Raw genomic sequence first — 21319 nt, forward strand, 5'->3', positions numbered from 1 at the left:
TATGCACCAATTCTCAGACTGGTCAAAGCATTATTCAATAATAATGTAATAAGGTACATCATGTGCATACAAAGTTTACTTAACATACTGTATTACTGTACTGCACAGATCACGGGTGGAATATATCTTTTGATTGTGTTAAGGTTAATTAATAATCGCTGTACCTTGGATTTTTGGATATTTTACCATCAGCAGAAGACCCCAGGAAAGTGTTTATGAGGTTGTCTCCATTCCTGCAGAAAACAGGTTTCTAACCAATGCTCTGAGATTGTCATTGTGGAAATATGTCTGGGAGTTCTCTGCATCCTGCAAATCACAGTCATAGTACAGGGTGAACTCTTAGCACCCAATAGTAATACAGCACATTACAGCTTATTTGTTTTGAAAGGGTCAAAAACAAGGCTTTACTATAGGTGCTTACAGTCCAGGGTGAGGAGGGATATGTTACACCTGATGGTGTAGGAGCTTCCGCAGTATAGCAAATATATTGATTCAAGCTTTTTTGCAATGATTAAGATATTTACTGTTAATCACAAATGTGTTCATGTATCCTTAAATATTGCACAGATATTCAGAAAACTGTATACTCCGAATATCTTGTTTAAAGCATGAATTGTTCAAGGACATACAATGCCAGATGTGTCCAAGGCAAGTCAGGCAGATCGCCAATATGTCTGAACATCGAGAACGTTGGAACCCTGACCCTTTTGAACATCAGGAAGGATGTTTTGAGTATATGTCCGAGAGACTGATAATCACAAAGCAATAAACCATATTCAAGAATGTTCTAATTGCCAATTAAAATCTTGTATGACAATTGATGTATTTCAGGTTCTGAGACATACATGGTGTATTCTGATTGGCTAAATGTATTGGCAAGCATGATTCCTTTGTCTTTAAACTATAAAAATAAACCTGTAACGAGCCCTGGGCGGGTCAGCTATGATCTGTCTAGGTTACACATAATCCTGTGTGTGATCTTTTCATTTACTGACCTCCAACCGGTTGCTAAGGGAACAGAATTCTGACTGATGACTGAAGAGAGTTAATAGACCAGACCTGAAGTGGTTAAAATACCCTAACATTTTTGGGAGCATCGTCCGGGGATCTTCCAGCATCTCCTCCACTGGCAACAAATCCTCTGATCTTTCAGGAACCGCTGATAAAAAAAAACCAGTAAGTGAGATTTAATGTGTAGATTTCTACCTGCTCACTTGACTCAGCGCTTCGTGTATGTATCTGGGGAAGTCCAGTTGGGAAGATCAGAGAATATCTTAAAGAGCCCAGTGTCAGTCAGAAGTAATTTTTTTTAAGGTACCATACATGTATGTCATATTGTTGAATTGTGGGTAAATATCTTCAGCTAATTTGTCACAAGTGCACAGGGGGAATTAATAAAATATCCAGGAAACTTTTACATTTTAAAAAGGTGGCATATGGCCAAGGTGTATTCTAATGCTGATAAACAGTTTGAATTGATAAATAACCAAAGAGGTGTATGCAAATCTTGTACCTGTGTTGTTGTGTTAAGAAAATACAAAGGGTCCGTAGCACCGAAATTGGTGGCAATTACAAGCACTGAAGTCTCATTTGGTTATGTGGAAAATGATGATGAATTTTATTGTACAATAGGTTGTCATTTAAAAAGGGAACTGTTGGAACATTACATTGAGAATGATTGGTCTAACATCATAACCTATTGGCCTAGGAACCACATAATCCCAGGTCTAAGACCCATTTGCCCGTACAGCCTCAAACAGCTGCCGCGCACACAGATAACAGACATAGCAGTAAGAGGGTATCCAGAAGACAGAAAAACCAGATATAAGAGGTGGTCGAGAGTCTGTCAGATATAGCACTTATTGTCATCCTTGTCTTGGGATCCTTGCACTGTTGTATGTACTCTGTCAATATGCTTTTGAAAAGGTGGGGGGAGTCGGGTGTCTGCTAAACAATGGAACCAGTGCCAGTAACTAGATTCTCCTGCACACATTGTACTGCATATATATTGTAATTCAGACTGTAGGATCAAGAGCGCCAAAGGTGGTAGGAATTCTACCAATCCAAGCAGTCCCCGGTGTATATTTTAAATCAAAAACTCACCCTTGGGAAAACCTTACACTTATAGTGGGAACGCATGTTGGCACCCCAGTTGAACAAGGGAGGCAAGGTAATTTGCATTCTCCTATTGTATGTCCCTATGCAAGACAGTTAAGGGGTAGGATTGGGTCAGTAACAAAGAACAGCTACTGTCTGAAAGGAAACAAGGAATAAACTTAATGGTAGACCCAATAGCAAGGAGACTCAGGTATGATTGCCCGAGGTGCACAGGACACATAATTCTCCAGACACAAGGTGAACGTATTCCAAGAATAGTGGGGAGTTTACCAAGAACACAATGAACAACAGGGGTACTGGTACAAGCAGGAGTCTATAGAGGCAGGGGGATAGACCCTTGGAGTGACTTAACAATAATATTAGGGACGCATCTCAGTGATCCAGAAGAAATAATCTATTATGCAGGTCTCACTTGGGGAGCAGTACTAATAGATTTTCCACCAATACAGGGAGGAAGGGGCAACACTACAACCCCAGTCATTTGTCCACAGACGGATTTCAGGAGCTCTTTAGGTACAAGGATAGAAGAGATTCTTCAGAGTCAGCATCTCACAAGGAGATTTTAAGTCCCTCATACGGGGTTACTAAAATACCACATCAGGAGGGGTTACGCGCACGCTCACCCAGGCATGGGAGTGCGGTCTGTAAAGATGTCAGGGCCCGACAAACCGTGGATATTGTTAGTAACAGGGAGGGGAGGAAAGCTCTGAAAGGAATAAGAAAAATTTTCAAAAGAGCAGGTTTTCCGTCAGAAGGGAAACTAGACCTAGAGAAATGGGAAAAATTTGTCTCCTGTAACAAGAGTTGGATAATTAAGCAAAATTGTAGAGATCAAGTATCCATCTGGATCACTGTAGCAAAAGAATTAGAAGCAGAAAATAGAAGAAGAGATGAGGAAAATGATTTCCCCATTGTACCAGAGTACCCAATAGCACCACAACCAGCGTTAAACTCACTGCCTGTAACTTCAGCAACAGCACCTCCACCCTATGCCCCACCCCTATACTCAGACATGCATGCACACCCAGGTACTCCTAGTATGAACAGAATGGAATCATCTACAAGCTCACTAACAGTAAAATTGAAAAGAGTTGAGCCAGGAAAAGAGTGGCGAATAGTCAGCCCTATCTTGAAAGGATCTGTGGTTGAAAACCCGAATGATTTACCTGAGCTATGTATACAGAGTATGCCCCAGTGTCCTGATACTTTATCACAGGAAACCCCAACAAGATCAAACCAAAGAAACTGGCCACCTAAGGCTCCCCTCATGTTTAAACGAGTGGTGGACACCTGGAATCAAGCTATGAGTCCAGTAAACAATAGTCCACAATCAGGAACTATAGGCGAAAGGGTGCAATTCAGGCGGAGAGGAGAAGCAAGGGGTCAAGACACAGCCTCTACAGCTTTTCATGCCCAGGTACATAATGTACAGAATAAAGTGACACATTTTCCAGAAAGATTGTGTCCGGTATGTCAGTTTTGCGTTCCAGAAGGATATGAACACTGCCCAAATTGTGGAAACTGGATTTCACCCCATGAATCACCATGCCAAGATATCTATGCAACTAGAAATGCTGAAAGACGGTCATCATTGCCTGTTTCTCTGTATTCAGGTCAAGTACAGAGAATACGCAACCCAGATGATGTAGCCAGGACGAACGAACCATATATCGTACAGAGCCAACACCACAAACCATGGTATGGCAACGACCTCGCAAGTATAGTTGCCAAGTCCCCAGATCCTAGAAAAAATCCAGCAGCATTTTATGCCTATATGGAAAGAATTCAAACCATATGGACACCGGCATGGGTCGACTACCACCAGTTGTGTGAGGCTATACTAGGACCAGGAACTGCCCAAACAGTAAGCACCATGTTAAAAGCAAATGCAGTAGATGATTGCCCAGCCATAGCGGACGCTCCTACAGAGGAAAATAGAACAACGTTTGAGAGTGGACAGATGTACATGACAAGACTTAAGAGATGGTGTCATGCACAGAAGCTCAGAGCACCAGCAGCCCCAGATTTGAAACTGGAAAAGACTGAGTCCATCAGAACTTACTATGATAAAGTCACTATACGACACACTGATGAAGGTTATGCAACGGATAACCCTCAACATAAAAGACTGTTAAAAACTAAATTCCTAAATGGATTGTCAGAAGCCTACAGAACTCAGTTGTTCCAGGTCAGGCCAGAAACCTCTTATATGGAACTTGACACAATAGTTCAGGTGCTAGAAGGAATGGAGGAAAGGGGGAATGAAAAAATAAGAAAAGCCAAAGAAAAGAATGCAATACCAAAGGTAACAGTACACGTTGTACAGGAACAAAGCAAGTGGAAGACCAGAAGCCCATCACAAGGGGCCACCGGAAGGAACTCAAAAGAAGGAACCAAGCAAGATGACAGAAAGTGTTATTTCTGCAAGCAAGAAGGACGTTTCAAAAAGAATTGCAGGAAATACAAAGAATGGTGTGAAAACCAGCAAGAAAAACCTAAAGCATGAAAAAGTGGCTTCCCGAGGTACCTCCCTGCCAAAACACCATCTGAACAAGAAAATGATCAAGTGACCCTTGTACTGCCAACAGGTCACCAATATCAATGCATTATAGACTCTGGAGCAAGCCGAACAATTTTACAGCAACAGGAGGTACCAAGTGAATTAATGACCACTGAGACACTTCTAGCAACTGGTTTAGAAGGAACTACAGTGAAATTAAAGGAAAGTAAACCTATGGTATTAACCATTGAAGACGTTGAAACTCCCATTCCGGTCCAATTCCTCACCTCTAGTACTTGCCCAGTAAACTTAAGAGGAGCAGATGTTCTAAAGTTGATTCAAGCCTGCATACAGTACACACAAAAAGGAATTACATTTTCCAGTAAATTACCAGAGAAGGTTCATCAACAGATGGAAGCAGCCATACAGATATATCATATAAGACAAGATTCCAACCCAGCACCAAAACAAGATCTGGCTGATGTACCTGACTGGTTAAAGGCAGTACCAGAAAAACTCTGGTCCAAAGGAAAGAATGATGTTGGACACATGCGGGTTCAGCCAGTACAGCTACAGCTGAAACCAGGAACGCAACCAGTATCAATCAGACAATATCCTCTTACAGAAGCACAATCAAAAGCCATAACCCAGCAAGTGGAACAATACAAGAAGGTGGGGGTCATTAAAGAATCCAGATCCCCTTTTAACTTTCCTTTGTTTCCCGTGAAAAAACGAACTAATACAAATGAAGTTCAATATAGGCTTGTGCATGATTTAAGAGAAATCAATAAAAGACTGATTGTCAATACTCCAATAGTACCTAATCCTCACACTTTGCTCAATCAGATTCCAACCGAAGCTGCATGGTTTTCGACAATCGATCTCGCGAACGCATTTTTTTCTGTCCCCATTACAGAAGAAAGCCAGGAGTTCCTAACATTCACTCACGAAGGTAAACAATACTGTTGGACACGATTACCCTAGGGGAGAGCAACCAGTCCATCAGACTTCTCAGAGGCAATGGCATTAATCCTGCAGAAATGGAGACCGCACTTTACAGACACCCAGTTAGTTCAATATGTCGATGATCTGCTTATTGCTGCAGAGACAGAAGAGAAGTGCAAAAAGGAAACAGTATCACTACTCATCTTTTTGGCAGAAGAAGATTGCAGAGTGTCAAAAGACAAACTACAGCTAGTACAGAAAAAAGTTGTCTTTTTAGGACACTGCATATCCCAAGGAACAAGGCACCTTACTGATGAAAGAACAAAAGCAATAACTCAAGCAAAAACCCCAAGAACATTAAAAAAAATCAGAGCTTTCCTGGGCCTTATTGGATACTGCAGAGAATGGATACCCTCAGCCTCATTACTGATGCAACCTCTATATGAATTAACAAAAAAGGAGGCGTCAGCAGAAAACAGGGACACCATTGAAGAAGCAGTAAGACAACTAAAGCAAGCCATAACAACAGCCCCAGCATTGGGATTGCCTGATTACAAAAAGCCTTTTAACCTATTCTGCCATGAAAACAGAGGGCATTCTTTAGGGGTGCTCACCCAGAAATACGGAACAAAACAAAGACCAGTGGCATACTATTCAGCCCAGCAGGATCCAATTATCAGAGGAGCACCATCCTGTGTCCGAGCAGTGGCAGCAGCAGCAATACTCAAGGAAAAGGTGGCAGACATTGTGCTTGATCATCCACTGTGTATACAAGTACCTCACGCTGTAACAGAAATACTAAGTCAAGCAAAAACCAAGCATCTTTCTGCAGCCAGACTTACCAAATATGAAGTAGCACTATTAAGCGCCTCCCATGTCACTATCACAAGATGCACTGTACTAAACCCAGCTACACTCCTTCCCATCAACGATTCAACAGAGGGGAGGAGAGGGGGAAATGGTAATGATGGTGAATCGTCAGATGAGGAGGAAAATGCTGCTACAGACGCAGAAAATACAACACAAACATCTCCACATGATTGCCTAGCCCTCATGGAATTAGAGACTTTACCTCTTCCTAATGTCCAAGATACAACACTGGACAATCCAGACATGAACCTATTCGTCGATGGATCAAGATATTATGATAATGGATCCCCAAGGACAGGATATGCAGTAACAACTGAAACTGAAGTCATAGATTCTGGACCATTGCCACCAAGTATGTCAGCACAAGAAGCAGAACTCATAGCAATGACCAAAGCCTGCATACATGCTGAAAACATGACAGCTAACACCTACACAGATTCACGCTATGCTTGAGGGGTGTCCCAGGATTACGCTGTTATTTGGAAAAGTAGGGACTTCAAAGGTGCAAATGGAAAACCCATCAAACATGCCAGTTTGATTATGGAACTCTTCAGAGCATTGGAACTACCTAAAAGGATTGGAATAATCAAGGTACAAGCACATACTAAGAGCCAAACCATGGAAGCTAAAGGAAATGCATTTGCAGATGCAGAAGCCAAGAGAATTGCCTTACAATCAAAAGAACCTGAGCAAGTCTTAGTAGCTCAAGATGTGAAGCAAATGCCCAGTAAGAGGAGTTGATCAAAATTCAACAACAAGCATCACAAGGAGAAAAGGAAAAATGGACACGATCGGGGGCAGAAGAAGATGAACATGGACTTTGGAAGTCAAGAGAATTGAAGTACTGTCTACCAGCAGCTCTATTTCCACCTATTTTACAAGTAGCTCATGGACAAGTACATCATTCAAAGGAAGCCATGGTGAATAGAGTACAAGAGCATTGGATAGCTCCAGGCTTCAATAAAGCTGCAACAAACTTTGTAGCAGGATGCTGGATCTGTGGAATCAGCAATCCAGGACAAAGAACCAAGACACCTCTAGGAACTATACCCAAAGCCTCTTACCCATTTCAAAGACTACAAATCGACTATATACAGTTGCCACGAAGCGGTCCATATGAATATGTACTAGTAGCAACGGACATGTTTAGTCACTGGGCCGAAGCCTGGCCAGTAAGCAAAGCCACAGCAAAAACCACTGCAAAGAAACTGATAGCAGAAGTAGTATGTAGATTTGGGGTACCTGAGGTTATAGAATCAGATAGAGGTACACATTTCACAGGAGAAGTCATGCAGCATATAATGAAAGATTTGGGGGTACAGCAGGCCTTCCACGTGCCTTACCGTCCCCAGGCGAGTGGGAGGGTGGAACGTCTGAACTTTGACCTTAAGCTAAAACTACAGAAAATGATGACAGAAACCTAAAGAACTTGGCCAGAATGCCTACCTATAGTCTTGTTCAATATTAGGACCACACCTATGAGACCTAGTAAGCTGACTCCATATGATATATTGTTTGGATCAGCTCCAAGAACAGGTTGTTATTATCCACAACAGTTACAACATAATCATGGTGATTTAACAGGTTATGTACAGGAGGTCTGTAAAACGTTGACTAACCTCCATTGCCGAGTGTTTTCTTCCATTCCAGACCCAGAAGGATCAGCTACGCATAAGCTAAATCCAGGAGATTGGGTCTATTTAAAGAGACATGTGAGAAAGACCTTTGAACCAAGATATGATGGTCCATATCAAGTGCTGCTAACCACGCCTACCTCAATTAAGGTGAAAGGTCGTGATACCTGGTTACACGCCTCCCACTCGAATAAGTTGACAGTTACTCTCCAACCAGAAGAATGAAGTTGCTTATCCTTTGGTTGTTGTTAGGGGTAATCCCCAAGGTTTGGGCTATAAGTCCAGGGGACTGGTTTACTGAAAGGGAGTGCCATAATGATGGGACAGTTAATAAGGGAAAACCAGATTCCTGCTGGTGGAGCTTTGATGACCAACGGTGGAATTACTATAATCTAACTACACAACCCTCTGTCTGTTTTTACTTTTATAAAAAAGGTGGAGTTCTCACTTATGAGACACCAAAAAACAGGTCAGAGCAAGCTATAAAGAGGTGAAGAGCATGTAAAGCTCTTAAGATTATTATAAATGAAGGAAAAATGTATAAGAAAAGAATTGGTGCAGAAATACATCTTTTTCTATTGCCAAGTAACCGCACCACATTTACATTGTCCCGTGGTACCAGGATAAAAATGAAATGCTGTGTAGAGCCATTCACAAACCCAATAAGAAATAAGGGGGTAGTTCAGGCCATATCAAGATGTATAAATGGCTCTAAGGAACTACCTTTTAATACTGAATTGTCCGCACAGGAGTATTCAAGCACAGTAAGTGTGTGTACTAACACATCCAGTTTTCCTGGTAATGCTACAGGACACAGATCAAAATTTTATATTTTGCAAAATAAGCCAGATATAAGAAATGACACTTTGATTAAAATACCAGCAACCTGTCAGAAGGTGGGAATAAAACAATTTAGAACACTACATCAATTTAATATTTCATTCCCCAAAGGCCCTAAGTGTAACCGGATAAAAAGAGAATGGTATGATATCCTGTTGGGAGGAGCAGGAGCAACAATGGGAGCACTAAATTCCATAGACATAGAAACACTGACTAACAAAATGAGTGATGCAGGCAGTGATATGGAAAGAGTGGTTCACATGCAGGCAAAATGGATGCCCACTGTCTTCAATCCGATTTTAAAGGTCATTAATTGGGATCATTCTTTTCTAACCTTGGTCAATAGTTCTTTTATGAACACGTTAAAATTGACCAAAAACATCTCTAGTTTGTTTAAGTGGACAGAATGCTCCATAAGAACTGTGTATCAGGAACAACAGAAAAATCTGGCCCAGACCCAGTTAATGACTGGGAACATACAGGTTTACAGAAAAATGTTTAATATAGCATCTGAGTTATGGGTCAGGCTATATGAACATGAGGTTTATTGCACAGACAGGTGGTGTTGGGGGCAAATAGAAACCTACAACATAACAGAACCTAAGCTCATGTGTAAATACTTCATTTTAGCAGTACCCTTCACCACAAAAGCAAGTAACTCAGATCTATGGCCACCACAGTTCAGAGGGCAGTACATTGATCCAGAAAACAAAACTCATGACCTATCCCTATGCACTAGCACTGATAATGGGCTGGCATGTCCTCATACTACATACATACCAGAATCATGTCAGCTTAAAAATCCTACTAGTGTTTGTAATTGGGAGTTGCATGACCCAAAAGATGACATCTTCATAGAAGTGGCACCACAAATAGTCTGTATGATTACATATGACATACAGATTAGTCAGCTATATCAGTTACCAAACCCTTTTTCAGGATGCCTGTTCAATGTAACTCATTTAATATGGAAAAATCAGACCATTGTTTTCTATAAGGATCAAACTGACTACCTAGATCAGGCTTTTAAGCCATTAACTCTTCCCCCCATAACATAACTGTAAGCATACAGGACATCATTAATATAATCAATAATACAGACAAATTGAAAGAGCACCTAAGGGAAGTTAATTACTCTACAAGGCATGCGCAGATGCAAACAATAGTAGAAGCTGGGGAATTGAAACACATGGCTACACAGCTAAAAAATAACTTACAGCATCACTGGTGGAATATTTTCACAGGAAAATCCCCATCAGCTACAGGATTAATGAAAACTGTCCTACACCCACTACTGGCAATAGTCATAGTATTGATAGGGCTGGTTGCTTGGAATTGTTATTTTTCCTGCAGGTTCAGGAAACATGTGAACAAGATGGACGCAATCAGAAATGCACAAGAGGTTCTTCTGTAGAATAGGGAACTCGTTGCATTAGTTTTCTTGCCATGAGGGCATTTAATGGCAGGCTGCCCATCCCAGTGTGGTGACATAGGTGCCGGAATCGTGACAGGGATTACTAATGTAGCCTAGTGTATGTAGAATAGGGAGAAAAAGTGGAATCAAAAAGAGGGGAAATGATGGTTTAGGAGCTTCCGCAGTATAGCAAATATATTGATTCAAGCTTTTTCGCATTGATTAAGATATTTACTGTTAATCACAAATGTGTTCATGTATCCTTAAATATTGCACAGATATTCAGAAAACTGTATACTCCGAATATCTTGTTTAAAGCATGAATTGTTCAAGGACATACAATGCCAGATGTGTCCAAGGCCAGTCAGGCAGATCGCCAATATGTCTGAACATCGAGAACGTTGGAACCCTGACCCTTTTGAACATCAGGAAGGATGTTTTGAGTATATGTCCGAGAGACTGATAATCACAAAGCAATAAACCATATTCAAGAATGTTCTAATTGCTAATTAAAATCTTGTATGACAATTGATGTATTTCAGGTTCTGAGACATACATGGTGTATTCTGATTGGCTAAATGTATTGGCAAGCATGGTTCCTTTGTCTTTAAACTATAAAAATAAACCTGTAACGAGCCCTGGGCGGGTCAGCTATGATCTGTCTAGGTTACACATAATCCTGTGTGTGATCTATTCATTTACTGACCTCCAACCGGTTGCTAAAGGAACAGAATTCTGACTGATGACTGAAGAGAGTTAATAGACCAGACCTGAAGTGGTTAAAATACCCTAACACACCATAAAGTATGTTCACCAGCTGGGTTCAAAAGCTTCTAACAACACAGTGAAAAACTGTTATTTTCCCCCAAACAGGGTCATACTGGTACAGGGTCAGCGTCAGACTGGAACAAGGAAAATGCCCATTGGGCCTCACTGCCTGATGGCCCTCCCCCTCCTCTAGGGTTCAGGCAGTGGCTTTACAAGGGTGGGGTGACCAGGGCATATGCCTTTTGTGCCAGTCCCTTGGGGGCCCCTTGTGAGGCTCAGAACTGCCTACACAGTCCATAATCCTGCCTACACAGTCCATAATCCTACCTACACAGTCCATAATCCTACCTACACAGCCCATAATCCTGCCTATACAGTCCATAATCCATCATCCTGCCTACACTTTCCATAATCCTGCCTACACAGTCCATAATCCTGCCTACACAGTCCATAATCCATAACACTGACTACACAGTCCACAATCCTACCTACACGCCCATAATCCTGCCTACACAGCCCATAATCCTGCCTACACAGCCCATAATCCTGCCTACACAGTCCATAATCCATAACACTGACTACACAGTCCACAATCCTACCTACATGCCCATAATCCTGCCTACACAGCCCATAATCCTGCCTACACAGCCCATAATCCATAATCCTGCCTACACAGTCCATAATCCTGTTTACACAGTCCATAATCCATAACACTGACTACACAGTCCACAATCCTACCTACACGCCCATAATCCTGCCTACACAGCCCATAATCCTGCCTACACAGCCCATAATCCTGCCTACACAGTCCATAATCCATAATCCTGCCTACACAGCCCATAATCCTGCCTACACAGCCCATAATCCTGCCTACACAGCCCATAGTCCATAATCCTGCATACACAGTCCATAATCCTGTCTACACAGTCCTTCTGCATTGGCAGTCAGCGCAGCAGGGTCCAGGCTTCATCACACTCATGACATGAAGGTGAATTGATGTGGCTTTCCTTCAAAGGAGCCAGGACTGGAGGAGCAGAGCCTTTTAGGTGAGGACAATCAGAAGCCAGCAGATGGGAGAGAAAGCAGCTGCCATGCCAAGAGGACATCTAGCTCCCCAGGCAGTCCAGGTACAGGTACACAAGGACAGCAGTGACAGTGCAGCTCCCAGTGCACCAGGCCCAAGACAAGAAGTAGTCCAGGTACAGGCACACAAGGACAGCAGTGACAGTGCAGCTCCCAGTGCACAAGGTCCAAGCCAAGAGAGACAATGCATGCCAGATCCTCATCAGTGGTCACCAAGCACAGCAAGAGAAGGGGAGTCCCAAGCTCAGACAACCACAGCTGGCCTGCACAGGAGCAATGGAGACTGGAGGCAGCAGCAGGAGAGGTAAGCAGGATAAACAGGCTGGAGAGCATCGGTCTCTGCATCCTACTGCATGTCTGACCAGGTCACAACCTCAAGGGTGCCCCTTTTTTATTTTGCCCTGGGTGCCAATGAACCTTGAGGGTCAGTTTTCTGATGGAGCAGGACCTCTTGGTTGGTGCTTGGTTCTCTTCTATTGAAACTACTTTACACCATGATTCACCTAATTGTTAGTCAAGTCTTTGTGGTGGCTGGTCATGCCGCTTAAGCATGGGCCCCAACCCCTGCATTCCCCCATTGGGCCCTTCATGCCCCAATTAACATCGCTCCCAAAATATTACAAAAAAAACTTACATTGTACTCAGTGCTAGCAAACCCAGGATAAACAACAGAACACACTATCAATTCACAATACAAAAAAAGTTTATTTCAGAAATAGAAAATTATTAATAAAAAAAACAATGGTTTCAATCCTAAACATTACATATTTCCATAAGTTTGTTGATAGAAACAAACTTGTAACTGTATTCGAATATACTGTAGCTGCCTGGTTCTATACAGTAGGTTTATATTAAACTTGCAACTGAAATGTACTGGAACACTGAATAGTTATTTCATAAATATCTACTGTAGATATTGCAAAGATCTGTATATATAAGATTGGTCATCAAAGGATACAATCGATACTTAGGGACCGATAAGTACTTAGGGACCGATCTACCAATGTCAGATGCAGTAGAGCAATGGTTCCCAATCGTGGCCATCAAGTACCCCCAACAGTTTATATTTTCCAGGTCTCCTCACAAGATTGTAAGTGAACTAATGAGCTCCACCTGTGGGTCTTTTATAATATGTCAGTGAGTAATGAATATACCTGTGCGCCTGCTGGGTGACCTGGAAAACACCAACTGTTGGGGGTACTTGAAGAGCGAGGTTGGGAACCACTGCAGTAGAGCAATGTATTTCTATTGCACATGCCTCTAAGTCACATGACTAAAGCTTCCTGATTTTCAACAGTACCGATTCAGTCTCTGAAACGTATTAGAAATATATTTGGGCGTTCCTGGGCAGTGACGGTCAAGTGACTGTTATGGGACGCCCGAGAAACTGTCCCTTAGAACCACGCTACAGAGGTCTTCACCTATAACAGCCACATTTAACCCATAGAGATGCTCTCACCAGGGAATGTAGTTATGTGACTGGGGTCACAATACCTCCCCCTATACTACATCCCGCCCCCTGAGAATACAGACAGTCTGCATGCCGACTAAAAGGGCCTATTCCACACCAATAGAGCGGGAATAGAATCTGTGGCGAGCGCCACACCGCACCCCCCCACCACCACCAGCACCACCTCCACCCCCGCCCATCTAGATGCCGGGATTTCTGCGTTGGTATGCTGACGCTGGCCACGTATACCCAAACCCTCACCAGTACTGAGATGCAGCCAGGATTTAACTCGGGGAAGTAAGGGATTACACAAGTAACCAGGTAACTGCAGGAAGTAGGCTGAAGTGTATGTAGTACAAATGCAGTAACAAACGAGTTACTGGCTGGATCCAGATATAGTGCTGGACCCAATACTTCAACAATATAGGAAATGCAGCGGGCAGGAGACTGTAGACCACAGTGGAAGGGCACAGTGCAACCAGTACTGCAGTAGCACAGAGTATTCCTCAGACATCAGGATCAGTAAGCCAAACACCAGGGCATGAAGCTATAACTGAACAGGAAGCTAAGCCCTCCACAGAGACAGACCCCTTCACTAAGGTATACGCAGCAGGGCTTGAACTACATGTACTGTAGGAGAGCAGTACTGAGTGCCCCAACTAATTAGAACCAGCTGGGATGTCCACAGTGCAGCCGCTGCTCTCCACATGCTGAAGTTTCAATCTCCCAGCATGCCCAGCGGCTGTTCTCCCGGAAGTAGGTGGTAAGCCTCTGCACTGCCTGCAGCGGCTCCGAACATTGGTTAATCAGAAACATGGAGGTACTGCATCATGGGTGTGTTTTGGGATTGTCATGGGCATGTCGCTGAAAGTGGTTGCCAACAAGGATGCTTCATCACTCACATAGGATTTGCACACGCATGGGGCTTAATGCAAAATTTCAATGGTGCCTCCAAAGGTGGTGTATAAAGATGCTCAAAGCTGGCATCTCAGTCTTTGCATATGTAGACACATGGCTGTACACAAGGGAAGGGCTCTGTAGCAGTATAGCATAAAGTCACAGACTTGATAGGAGCAAAAGACATAGATGAGCTTTGTTGTGTCTGACTGAATTTGGCACTTAATGTTCACTATGGTCTCTCATCAGTAGGTTCTTAGCCTCAGCCATGTAGATACTAGGAATAGGCTTTATTACATTCCTTAGATGATTATTATCCTTCTCAATGAGGTTATCTTTCTGATATGTGTACAGTGTAGATGTGAACTGTGAGTCCTACTTTGTGTTTAAAACCAACAATATTGACAAAATGTATGCTCTATAGCAATAAGAAGGGCCTGACGCGTTTCTCTGTATACTTGCAGTTTCCTCATAGCCGTATTTTGCTTTCACTGGTCTATGCATTTTATCAGAAGGCCAATCAATTAACAGCAACGTGCCTGAAACTTGCAATTACCCAATAAACGTTACAGTGTTACTAAGGGTCTAATCCGTGTTTGTACGCAGTGCCGATGTTCCAATCCCATAACAGGGCACCAATGCACCCTGTGCTTCACCAACCTCCTGGATGGTGGTCAGGTCATCATAACTAATGGACCCAGGGAGTGAGTGGCATAGGCTCACTAGAAAGGTTAGGACACAAGTCCTTTAGGACGCTACAGTGCCTATTATAAAGTGCCAACTTAAAATCAATAGAAGTGTAATACCTGCTTAAAATTAGTTACATCTTCAACGGATATAAATTGCGAATTGACTCCTCTTCTCTCCTTCTCATCAACAGGTAATCATATTCAGATCAAATCTAATCTATAGCAACTGGACCAGGAAAGTAACTTCAGTTGGGAAGATGAACCTCATCATCACTTCTTTTTGGTACAGGTCCATGTGGATTACATGTGCAGTGTACTGTCACACTGGTGTTTTTGAAACGTCTTACACTAGGAGGCATCTTTTTATTTAGAGTACAACCCCTTCCCCCCCAATGACAGTGTGTGTTACCGTACCTCTTTTTGTCGTACGAGGAATGCATCAATTAAACTTCTCTGATCATTTTCATCTAAGTCCTTTAGATGCTTCACAAACGTCTGTGTTATAAATTCCAGGATCTCTACCACATTTTTTACAATAGTTTTGTGAGTGCCGGGCAGGAATCCCAGGATTGGATACATATTATAAATCTGTAAATACAAAGTACAAAAGTAACTCATGATATTATAGAATATGGGATTACTCATAGGCTCTCCTCTTATGACTTTCCATTTCTACATATAGAAAGAGCACAGTTATTTGGCAGATTAGACCTACAGTATGTGATCCAGAATATTCTCTGCAGCTCAGTACAATGGTACATACTGCACATAGTGGGTGAGATTTACAGGCTGTGTTTGAAAGAATGACAGGAGCTGATTGGTTGGTACTTTATCTCGCTCCACTGTTTCTCTAAATCTCCCCCAGTATTCTAGATCTCACTGACCACAATACTTCAGAGTAGGCAATGTGAAGACACTGAGACCGCCTGAACTTCCGGTTTCCGAGGGAATCTGAGTGCCTGCTGGGGTTTCCCCCCCTCACTCCACAACGAGACAAAACGTCATCTTCACAGTGGTGATTTGGGTGCCATTTCACACAGGGCAACTGGAGATGTTGGGTGGATATCAGGAATTCAGTTCACAAAAGCACACAGATTACAATCAAGAATAGAGTTAAAGTGGACAAGAGGACACTGTTTAATGAACAGTGGCACCCACATGTCCCCGACGGAAGTAGTAGGGTATGCCGGCGACCAGGCTCCCGGCGACCAGCATACCGGCGCCGGAATCCCAACCGCCAGCATACCGACAGCTGGGCGAGCGCAAATGAGCCCCTTGTGGGCATGCTGCGGGCACGCTATCTATTCTCCCTCCAAGGAGGTCGTGGACCCCCAAGAGAGAGAAAAGGAGTCGGTATGCCGGCTGTCGGGATTCCGGTGCCGGTATACTGTGCGCCGGGATACTGAAGACCACCCATCCCTGACTATTCATGGTAATACTGGATGAGCTAGTTTTGATGAAGGCAGTCAGCAAAACACTGTTTGTTTTTTTTCATAGTGCATGAACATCTATATTGTTTAATTGCATTTTGGATAAGTGTGTCATTCTGGTGCTGTATTTAACTAAGGTTTAACCCTCGGTGCAACTTAACCCTCGGTTTTTTGTCACTGCCCAGAACTCTTAGTATAAAAAGGGGCAGCGTTAACCCTTGGTGCACAGTGGTGTTGTTATTTTTTGTCACTGCCCGCAATGCAGCCCAGTTCTCCTAATATAATGCAGGGGCAGCAAGTACCCTTGGTGCACACTGGTGGTGTTTTTTGTCACTGCCTCAGGGCAGCATTACACCTTTACTGGTACACACAGGTACCCACAAAAATAAAATAAAAATTTTTGTGCCTCCATTACTATCAATTAAGTGCAGTTATTCGCAGTAGTGTACAAAATTTTTTTTTTTAAATATATATAAAAAAACTTGTATGTGTTCAGGGCCAAGCCATGCCACCACATCAATAATATAAGCACTGGGTTAGAGTTAAGATATAATTAAAAAAACAAAGCAAAATACTGTATAGAGAAATTGTGTGTGTTCAGGTCCAGACAGTGGCATTGTGTTACAGTAGTTCTCAGTAGGTGCCATGCCACATACTGTGTTAATAATATAAGCGCTGTGAGTTGATATGGATCTCGATTGGCCGACTGACTATCAGGAGCAATAACAAAGTACTGTGGCTGCTGCCAGTCATGATAGTACTACAACATCTACTAAAGGTGATTCGGGGGCAGAAAGTTTAAGAAAGGGTACATGAAACTGAATTCTTTCACAATGTTAAAAAAGAGGTAGAGGTGTCACCTTAAAAACTACCAAGTCATCAGTGCCCTCTCCAAAAAAAGAACACTAGGGCTGAGGAACAAACTATGTTCATAAAGCTCTGTGGAGAGTCTAGTGGTGTCCATGTTAGCTATGTGTGAGTCTGAAATTGCTGATACAGTACTTGTAGGGAAGCCTCCTTCCACAATTTCTGTGCCCTCTGTAAATGTGGGGATGAGCAGTACAATTAAAGATGGTGATGATGACATAAAAGAAATCGAGGATGCTAGTGTGGAAGTGGAACAAGATGACAGAGATATTTTTGTACTATCTGATGCAAATGAGGATGATGATGATGATTATTATTATTATTATAATGATGATGATGAGGAGGATGAAAATGCTGATGATGTTGTTTGGGTAAGTCAGCCACCAGTGGCAGCAGTTCTTGCCTGTGATAGAAAGAAAATGATTGTGATGCCTCGGCAGAAGACCAATAAGGCCACCTTTTGGGATTATTTATACCTAAATCCTGACAATGTTTGTGAAGGTATATGCTCCATTTGTGAGGCCAAAGTTAGTAGAGGTAGGGATTTTAACCATCTAGGCACCTCCTCCATGTTATGTCATTTGCTGCGAGTTCATGAATTATATTGGACAAAATTATAATAATTTGTAATTAACACTCTCAACCTCCTCATTAGTGATCAGAGGTAGTGCTTCTAAAAATTGGTTTCTGGGGTCCCAAACAAACCAAGTACTTAATCCACAAAAGTGTCAGTCCCTGACGCTGAAGTGCTTGGTTTATTAAACTGTGCATGTTCTTTTTAATATCCAACATAAGGATGAGTGGGAGGGCCCAAAATTCCAACTTGCACAACTTACCTTTTCATAATGGGCTGTATTTTGGGGGGCATTAGGAACAGTCTTTTTGTAATAGACATTTTCATTGGTTCTAGCTCTGATGCGTTACTAATTTGCAACACATTTTCAAACGGATATACATGCTGTGTATTTCTGCCGCTGTTTTTTTGCTTAGTTTAAGACAACTAGCCTTTGGTCAACATTGGTGAAGGATATTTTGAGCTGTGAGCTCATCAAAATTGACTGGAAATGGGTAAAAATTAATGTCATTGAGGTTAATAATACAGTAGGAACAAAAACAGGCCCATATTACATGCTTTTAGCTGGTGCAAGTATTCATGTTGCTTCTGATGCTGCATATAAAGATGCATTGAGACGGATTTGTACCGATGCAAGTGGGCCTCCCCAACTGTCCTATGCTGCAGCACAATGAGGTGCCTTCCTATCAATGATGATAATAATAATAATAATAATAATATTACCGAAACCATCCGTGTTCCTAAAAGCCGAATATTTTCATTGGACAAGCTTAGTAGTCTTTTAAATTGTGGGTCTTCGTAGCTCATGCGATGTCCTAGTAATATCACCACAATGATATTGGCCACAGCAGCGTTCAAGATCATGAGGTCATCAAATTGCTTTCCTAAATGAAAAAAACAAACAAAAAAAACTATACAAGGAAACAATGTATTTCCACAGTGTAACAAGGTGACAACAGAAGAGGACAATGGGCCATTATGCATTATTATAATTTAGGGTCTTTTTTCCAGTTGGGAATATTTTTAATAGTTATTTCATACTCATTAGAAATTCAGGCTGCGGTTGTACCAGAGATTAGCAGGATTGGTGGGGAAATGGGCACAACTTTTTGGTGCTCTGTGCTAGCAAGACCATTGATGCCCTATCCCCTCCTATTTTAAATAGGGACAGCGCACGCCAAAGTGGCCAAGTGATTGGCACTTTAAAAATATGGGAAGACCGACCCAAAGGTGGGGGGGATTCAATTGTTAATCTCGCCGGCAGCCAGTAGATGGCCGGCGCGGACATTTCTGCTTGCAGCCAGCAGATGGCCGGCGCTGACATTTCTGCTTGCAGCCCCCGTGCTGGCAAGAAATGAGTGAAAAGTGACCGGTTTGTGCGCCCAATCCCCAATTTCACATGGCTAGACCCAGTCTGTCGGAATGACATCAGCTCGAAACCCCCCCCCCCCCCCGCACATTTGAATTGCGCCCCCGCGATCTCCAATCACTTTAGACGGGAAATTGGGCACGCAAAACAATTGAATTCCCCTGTATTCTCCCTTTTTCACTCAATTAAAAACAAGTGCTTGGGGTGTATTTCGGGGAATCCAAAATACAACCCGAGCACTTGTTTTTAATGGAGTGGAGAAAAATTGACAATATCTATGTAATTGTTTTATGTTTGTTTTACTTGTCTGTTTTATGTATACCGGTATTAGGCACCTATTTACATTTTCTATTATGTTAGATATCCAGCCACTACTGAAGAAAAAGTTGTAATTACTTCAAAAGTTCAAATACTGTTGGTGTACTGTATATTACAGTTGATATTAAATTGTGATATTTTTTATTCAATTTTAATTATATATTACAGTTTACATTAAGGATAAATAACATATTTGTTATTTTAACAAAGCATTTAGAGTTTAGTGGTCATTCAAGAGGTTGCAGAGTAAGCGCTGGGAGTATCCCCTTTTTTAAAGTTTGCTCTTTTTTAGTCACAGAGAAGGTGAACCCCTTTCCTATCTAAGTAGCTACTCAGAAGACCCGTGTCAGGCACAGCCTTCCCACCCATCTTTACCACTACGCACACACAGCCTGACCACACACACACACACACACACACACACACACACACACACACACACACACACACACACACACACACACAGCCTGTCCCATCCAGCCACTGCACACACATTCATATGCACACACACACAGCTTGTCCCCTCCAGTCACCACACACCATGTCGAGTGACCGCAGAAGCCAGCCAGACATAGCAAGCAGGGCTGCAAACAGACTGCCCGGTCCCCGGCAAAGTCAGGGGTATGGCCTAATCATGGACCCCCTCACGGCCACGCCCTCTTTAAAAAGAAAAAACCTACCATGCAGCTCAAGAGAGGAGGAACAGAAGCTGCCCAGTGCAGATCAGTCAGATGCCCTGCAAAACCGCAGCGGCCCCTGTCAAGCTGAGCTGGCCCTAGGCTTGGCATTCATTCCCATAGATATGCCAAATGCCCTAGGTATCTGCTTAGTTAGCATCAGTGACGTGCGGTGAGGTGAGGCAGGTGAAGCAGAGCCTTTCCGGTCATACTAACGTATATTCCAGAGTTTTGACTTTATAAAGTATATGAAAAATGTAAAGAATATATTAGAAATATCTTTTTTGTATTATTCTAATAATTTTTATAGTCAAAACTCTGAAGTAAAAAGTCTATAACGGGTGAGGCAGTGCAAATTTTCAGCAGTAAATACTGCTGCACCTGTGTATAATGTCCACAAGTATACACTGCTGCACCTGTGTATAATGCCCACATGTATACACTGCTGCACCTGTTTATAATGCCCACATGTATACACTGTTGCACCTGTGTATACTGCCCACATGTATACACTGCTGCACCTGTGTATACTGCCCACATGTATACACTGCTGCACCTATGTATAATGCCTAAATGTATATACTGCTGCACCTGTGTATAATGCCCACATGTATATACTGCTGCACCTGTGTATAATGCCCACATGTATATACTGCTGCACCTGTGTATAAAGCCCACATGTATATACTGCTGCACCTGTGTATAATACCCACATGTATATACTGCCCACATGTATATACTGCTGCACCTGTGTATAAAGCCCACATTAACCCTTTGGCTCATATATTGTGTGCACTGTGCATATCTGGCTCTGGTACTGGCCAGCGCTCCTATACCGTTTATCTCACTGCACGTCCCTGGTTTGCATATGCCTAG

At 42.5% G+C, this 21319-nt stretch overlaps 1 pseudogene; it reads right to left on the reverse strand.

The window, feature by feature from the left end:
• The window catches only part of LOC134908897 (cytochrome P450 2K1-like), a 154019-nt pseudogene that overhangs the window by 65561 nt on the left and 67139 nt on the right, over positions 1 to 21319 (reverse strand).

Source organism: Pseudophryne corroboree, chromosome 4 (assembly GCF_028390025.1).
Source record: "Pseudophryne corroboree isolate aPseCor3 chromosome 4, aPseCor3.hap2, whole genome shotgun sequence".
Classification (NCBI taxonomy): domain Eukaryota; kingdom Metazoa; phylum Chordata; class Amphibia; order Anura; family Myobatrachidae; genus Pseudophryne; species Pseudophryne corroboree.